The following is a 6,720-nucleotide window of genomic DNA, read 5'->3' as shown; positions in this document are numbered from 1 at the left end:
TGCGGCTCTTATGGGATTTGGTGCTTTGGGGTTTTGAGTGATGAATGAATGGAGGGAAGTAAGGGTGGAATTTATAGTGAGAGTAGTAGGAACTAGAGTAGAATTCTTAGTATAATTTAATAATTAAAAATTCTAAGTTCTAATTCTACTCAAAGTCAATAACAATTAATAATTAATATAATGCATATTAGATTATTATTTGCTATTAATTTATTAAGATAAAAATTTATCAAATAAAATATGATTAAATTAAAACTAATCCTAACTCCATATAAAGTTAATAATAATTAATATATATTATAATGAATATAATTATATATTAATAATTATCATCTTTTTTATTAAATTAAAAACATTTATTCTGGAAGTGTTTTGAAAATATTTACAAAAAGAGGCATCTAATTTTTATTATTTACAAAAAGAGCAACCAAATTTTAAAAATAATTCAATTAAGTCTCTAGACTTAATGAAAATTTGAAATTGAGTTGCAATTTAAAATTTGGACCAAAATTGACCCTTTTCTTTGAAAAACCAAAAATTTAATTTTCTATTTAGGGAATAATTTCTCGAAAAATTATGTTAAAATCAATTCCCAGGAAAGATTAGAGGGGTCATAGGCGGTCCCACGTAAGTTCCAATCTCCTAGATAGAATTTATTTAAACATACTAATCTAGAAAATATACCCTAAATCATTTGTTAAAAAGGAAAATAAGAAAATTTAAACATCCGATAAAATGAACAAATTTTGATTCTGTTCAATTTTATCTCCTCAGTAATGTTTCAAACGCTGAGTATTAACTTGAAAATTACCCCATCACCTTGGAGTTCAACAACTCCGTATGGATAGGCGCGATGAATCGTAAATGGACCGGACCATCGTGATTTTAGTTTACTTGGAAAGAACCTTAATCTGGAATTAAATAACAAGACTTGCTAACCTGCTTCAAATTCTCGAACTCGAATGTGCTTGTCATTCCATTTCTTAAGTCTCTCCTTAAGCAATTTGGCATTTTCATACGAGAACATTCAAAATTCCTCTAGCTCATTGTGTTGGAGCATCCGTTTCTCTTTAGTAAGCTTAAGATTCAAGTTGAGTTGTCGAAGGGCCTAGTAAGCTTTGTGCTCTAACTCCAAAGGCAGATGACAGGCTTTCCCAAAGACCAACCTATAGGGTGACATCCCTAAAGGTGTCTTGTATGTTGTCCTGTAAGCTAATAAAGCATCATCCAATCTTTTGGACCAATCTTGTCGGTTCGGACAAACTACCTTCTCAAGTATGCCTTTGATCTCCTTGTTTGACAATTCAACTTGCCCATTCATCTGTGGATGGTAAGCTGTAGCAACCTTGTGTTTCACTCCATGTTTATCTAATAACCATTTCATCCACTTGTCACAAAATGAGACCTTTCATCATTAATGATGGCTCTTGGGGTTCCAAACCTGGTGAACACATGTTTCTGCAAAAACTTCATTACAACCTTAGCATCATTTTTCGGGTATGCCTCTGCCTCAACCCACTTAGACACATAGTCTACTGCTACTAATATGTACTTTTGACCAAAAGACGGAGGGAAAGGACTGAGAAAGTCAATACCCCAAACATCAAATAATTCTACCTCAATGATATTTGTTCAAGGCATCTCATTTCTACTGGTGACATTTTCGACCCTTTGACATCGATCACAATGCTTTACGTAAGCATATGCGTCTTTGAATAGTGTTGGCCAAAAGAACCTGGCTTGCAGTACCTTAGCTACAGTACATGTACCTCCGAAGTGTCCCCCACTAGGAGCTGGGTGACAATGGTATAAAAATTTATGTACTTCATCTTCTGCCATGCATCTCCTGATCATTTGATCTGCACACTTTTTAAACAAGTATGGTTCTTCCAAGAAATAGTACTTCACATCGTGAAGAAAAATTTTCCTTTGATGATACGTCTTATCAATTGGCATCAAACCACAAGCTAAAAAGTTAGCAATATCAGCAAACCAAGAGGTATAATGGTCATGATTTACCTTCAGTATGTGTTCATCTAGAAATGTATCTTGAATTGGTATAAAAGGAGAGTTCCCTTCTTGTGGATCCAATCTGGACAAGTGGTCTGCTACATGGTTTTCTACTTCCTTCGATCTTGAATTTCTAGATCAAATTCTTGAAGTAGAAGTACCCACCGAATTAGCCTCAGCTTAGTGTCTTTCTTAACAAGTAAATACTTAATTGTAGAGTGGTCCGTATAGACAGTCACCTTGGTACCTACAAGATAAGATCGAAATTTGTCAAAAGCAAACACAATAGCAAGTAACTCTTTCTCTATTACCGTATAATTCAGTTGAGCTCCTGTCAGAGTTCAACTTGCGTGGTAGATGGGATGAAATACTTTGTTCCTTAGCTGGCCCATAATAGCTCCTATCACGAAATCGCTTGCATCACACATCAATTCAAATGGAAAATCCCAGTCTAGTGTGACGATTATGGGTGTCACAACTGATCGACTCTTCAAATTTTTGAAAGCTCTTAAGCACTCTTCATCAAATTTGAACGTCGTGTCCTTCTCCAATAATTTGCATAAGGGTTTAGCAATTTTGGAAAAGTCCTTGATAAATCTTCGATAGAAAACAGCGTGGCCCATAAAGCTCCTAACACCCTTTACAGATGTTGGAGGTGGAAGTTTCTCTATAACATCAACCTTTTCTTTGTCTACCTCGATTCCATGTCTTGTTATCCAATGCCCTAGAACAATCCCTCCTCATACCATGAAATGACATTTTTCCCAGTTGAGTACTAAGTTTGTTTCTTTTTATCGCCTTAGTACCTTGGCTAGATTGGCTAGGCAATCATCATATGTATCTCCAAATACTGAAAAATCATCCATAAAGACTTCCAAATATTTCTCAACCATGTTAGTGAAAATAGACATCATACATCTTTGAAAAGTAGCAGGTGTATTACATAAACCAAATGGCATTCGTCTAAATGCAAATGTACTGTACGGGCAGGTGAATGCTGTTTTATACTGATCTTACGATGCTACTATAATCTAATTATACCCTGAGTATCCATCAATAAAACAGTAATAGTCTCGCCCTGCGAGTCTATCCAGCATCTGGTCCAAAAACGACAAAGGAAACTGATCTTTCCTAGTCGCCTTGTTAAGCTTCCGGTAATCAATGCAAATTCTCCATCCCATAACCGTTCTAGTTGGTATCAACTCATTATTCTCATTTTTGATTACTATAATACCTCCTTTCTTTGACACACACTGGACCGGACTTACCCATGAGCTGTCTAAGATGGGGTAAATTATACCCGCATCTAACCACTTGATGATTTCTTTCTTTACTATGTCCTTCATGATGGGGTTCAGTCTTCGTTGTCCATCAATCGTCCTTTTTTCGCCATCTTCAAGGATAATCTTGTGCAAGTATACAGATGGACTAACACTGCAAATATCGGCTATGGTCCATCTGATAGCCTTCTTGAATTATTTCAACAACAGGATGAGTTTCTCTTCTTGCTCAATAGTTAATTCTGCTGAAACAATCACAAACATATTTTAAATGTGAGGGAAGTACCTTCAGTTCTAATTTAGGTGGCTCCTCGATTGACGCTTTTGGTTGGGCATAATCCCTTTTCTCTAATTCTAAAGATTCAAAACGGGGTTACAGATTAAATCGCTTTTGATTAGCTTCTAACAACGCTAAGTATTCATCCTCCTCTTCATCATTCGGAGAATGTAATGTTAAAATTTGTTCTAATGGATCCTCAACATAGTTGAGTTCCTTCTCTACTATTAAATCCTCTAAATCGAACATTGCAGAACAATCATCAATTGTGTCAGGAAATCTCATAGACTTAAAAACGTTAAATGTTATCTGATCATCTTGAACGCGCATAGTAAGCTCGCCCTTCTGCACATTAATAAGGGTCATTCTAGTTGCTAAGAATGGTCTTCCTAAGATAATTGGCACTTTTTTTCTGCTTCAAAGTCTAGAATGAAAAAATCAGCAGGGAAGATAAATTTATCTACATGTACCAATACATCCTCAATTTTTCCTTCTGGATGTGCTAATGATCGATCCACTAATTGAATTGTAATCATATTTGGTCTAACTTCACCTATCCCCAACTTCCTAAATATTGACATAGGCATCAAGTTAATACTCGCACCTAAGTCACATAATGCCTTACCACAATATGTTGCTCCAATGTTGCAAAGGAGGGTAAAACATCCAGGATCCTTCAACTTTGGGGGTAGTTTGTCTTGAAGGTATGCACTACATTCCTTCATCAGAGCTACCGTTTCAAATTCTCCAAGTCTTCATTTTTTGGACAGGATATCCTTCATGAATTTGACGTAGTTCAGAATTTGCTCAAGTGCTTCAACCAACAAGATGTTGATGTGAAGTTGCTTGAATACATCTAGGAACTTCTTGAATTGAATCTCCTGCTTCTATTTTTGAAGTCTTTGAGGGTAGGGTGGTGGTGCTTTCTTTACTGGAACTGGTTTATTCGTCTTCTGTGGCAATTCTGCATCTAACAAAGTTGTTAGCTTATCAGAATTAACTGGTTCTAAAATTATCTTGTCAGGTTTTACAGATTCTGGTTCTTGTGAAACTAGAATTTCGACACTCGATTGAACTTTCTCCAAATCTTAAGCGTCAACTTACTCATTTTCAGCGTCAATGGTGTCAGGCTCTACTATCGTTCCACTCCTCAATGTCAACGCTTTGCAATGCTCCTTCCCTGGATTCCTCGAATTCTCTGTATCACTAGGTAAAGCACCCTGTGGTTAGTTCCTGAATTCAGTAGCAAGCTGGCCCACTTGATTCTCTAAATTCCTTAGAGTAGTGTCATTTTTCGCCATGTATGCCTTAAATAAATTCTCTAAGCTATTAGATGATTCAGCTTGAGCTGGTTTCTGAACTTGTTGGGGGAAACTAGGCGGCTGGGTTGGTCTAGGTTGGATGTAAGTGTTATTGGTTCCAGTCCCTTGGTTACTCTAGGAAAAATTGAGGTGATTTTCCCACAATGGGTTATAGAAATTGGATTGCGGTCCTTGCTTTCCTCGATTTTGGTTTAGGTTACCCATGTAATACACGAAATCTGGGTTCGATGGACATTCTTCAAATAAATTTCCTTCCCCAAAATAAACACAGGCTATACTTTCAAATTGATTCGGTGGCTGTGCTGCCAGACTATTAGACCCATTAGTAGTAAGATTTTTTAACATTGAGGATATTGATGATACTTGAGATGCAAGTGAAGTAAGAGCGTCTACTTCATGTATTCCAGCAACTCATCTTCCTGATGTTGCTCGATTGGTTGGGCATTGGTAATTGTTGTTGGCAATCCTCTTAATGATTTCATAAGCCTCATTATAAGACTTAGAAAGGACAGCACCATTAGCAGAAGTGTCCACTACCATCCTCGTGTGAGCATTGAGACCATTACAAAATGTCTCAAGTTGGATGCAATTTGGGATTCCATGATAAAGGCACTTCTGTAATAATTCTTTGTACCTTTCTCATGCCTCATACAAGGACTCATCATCCATTTGTTGGAAAGTATGATCTTGTTCCTCAACTTAGCATTCTTGCTAGGAGGGAAATACTTCATAAGGAATCTTTCTGCTAACTCTTACCATGTGGAAATTAAGTTTGGTGGCAACGAGTTCAACCAGGCTTGAGCTTCAATTGTAATGCATCTTCAAGTACTCTGACTAACTCAAAAGAATCGTTCACCTCCATAAATAGTCGTAAGTGTAGGTGAGGATCTTCGATAGACATTCCACTGAATTGGTCCACTGTCAGAAGCATCTAGAGCATGACTAGCTTCAGCTCGAACTGTTGTGCCTCAATTTCGGGTCTCCTAATACCTGGATTAAGATCATGAAATACAGGCATGCCATACTGTCGTAAATCTCTATCCCTATCATCAGCAATAAGGATAGGATTTTGAATAGGGTTTGCTTCGTTTCCTTGATTTGGATTTTCGAAGTTCATCTCTTCGGTCCTTCTCTAACTTGCTTGTCTTCTTCGCTGTTGAAAAGTTTGTTCAATCTCAGGGTCTACAAGGAGTAGGTCAATAATTTGGTCAATACTCATAAACACCTGAAGTAATCACAGAAAAATTAATTAAGTTAAAAATTAAATAGAAAATTAAACCAAAATGCAAAACTAACAAATTCACAAATAATGACTTTTTAAAACAGTCCCCGAAAATGGTGCCAAAACTTGGAACGACTAAAATGTGCAAGTGTACGCAATGGCAACAAGTAATAAAGTGACAAGTAAATGTCGAGTTATCGTACCCACAGGGACTGTGAAAAGAATTATTTATGAATGCAATTTAAAACACTTTGGTGAAAAAAAATATCTTGTGTTGAAAAGGGTGATTAAGAAAAAATATATTTTAAACTAAATAAAAATAAAAGTTCTAATTCACAATTTCAAAATATTATTTAATCAAGATGACATAATTGTGTTGGATTAATTACATTTCTTTAACTTAGAATTATTAAACTCATGTTTATGTTGTTACGAATAAATTCACGGCAACTCTATAATTTGTTAACTTATGAACATACTCACTTACACAAATCCATTCATCTCTTAACATATCCCTATGTCAATTCAATCGATTAAACATATTTTAATAAGAAAACATGTTATTGCACACACATACTCATTAAATTGAACTAATCATTTGCATATTTC

At 35.9% G+C, this 6,720-nt stretch overlaps 1 non-coding gene across 1 annotated transcript; it reads left to right on the top strand.

Annotated features, from left to right (window-relative positions):
• Nucleotides 1-5,484: 5,484 nt before the first annotated feature.
• On the top strand, nt 5,485-5,590 carry LOC121205382 (small nucleolar RNA R71). Its single transcript, XR_005900461.1, has one exon. It is a non-coding gene; the product is annotated as a small nucleolar RNA R71 (small nucleolar RNA).
• Nucleotides 5,591-6,720: the final 1,130 nt, after the last annotated feature.

The sequence above is a fragment of the Gossypium hirsutum genome, chromosome A08 (genome assembly GCF_007990345.1).
Source record: "Gossypium hirsutum isolate 1008001.06 chromosome A08, Gossypium_hirsutum_v2.1, whole genome shotgun sequence".
Classification (NCBI taxonomy): domain Eukaryota; kingdom Viridiplantae; phylum Streptophyta; class Magnoliopsida; order Malvales; family Malvaceae; genus Gossypium; species Gossypium hirsutum.
The sequence above is the reverse complement of the archived record's forward strand: the minus strand, read 5'-3'. Positions and strand labels throughout refer to the sequence as shown.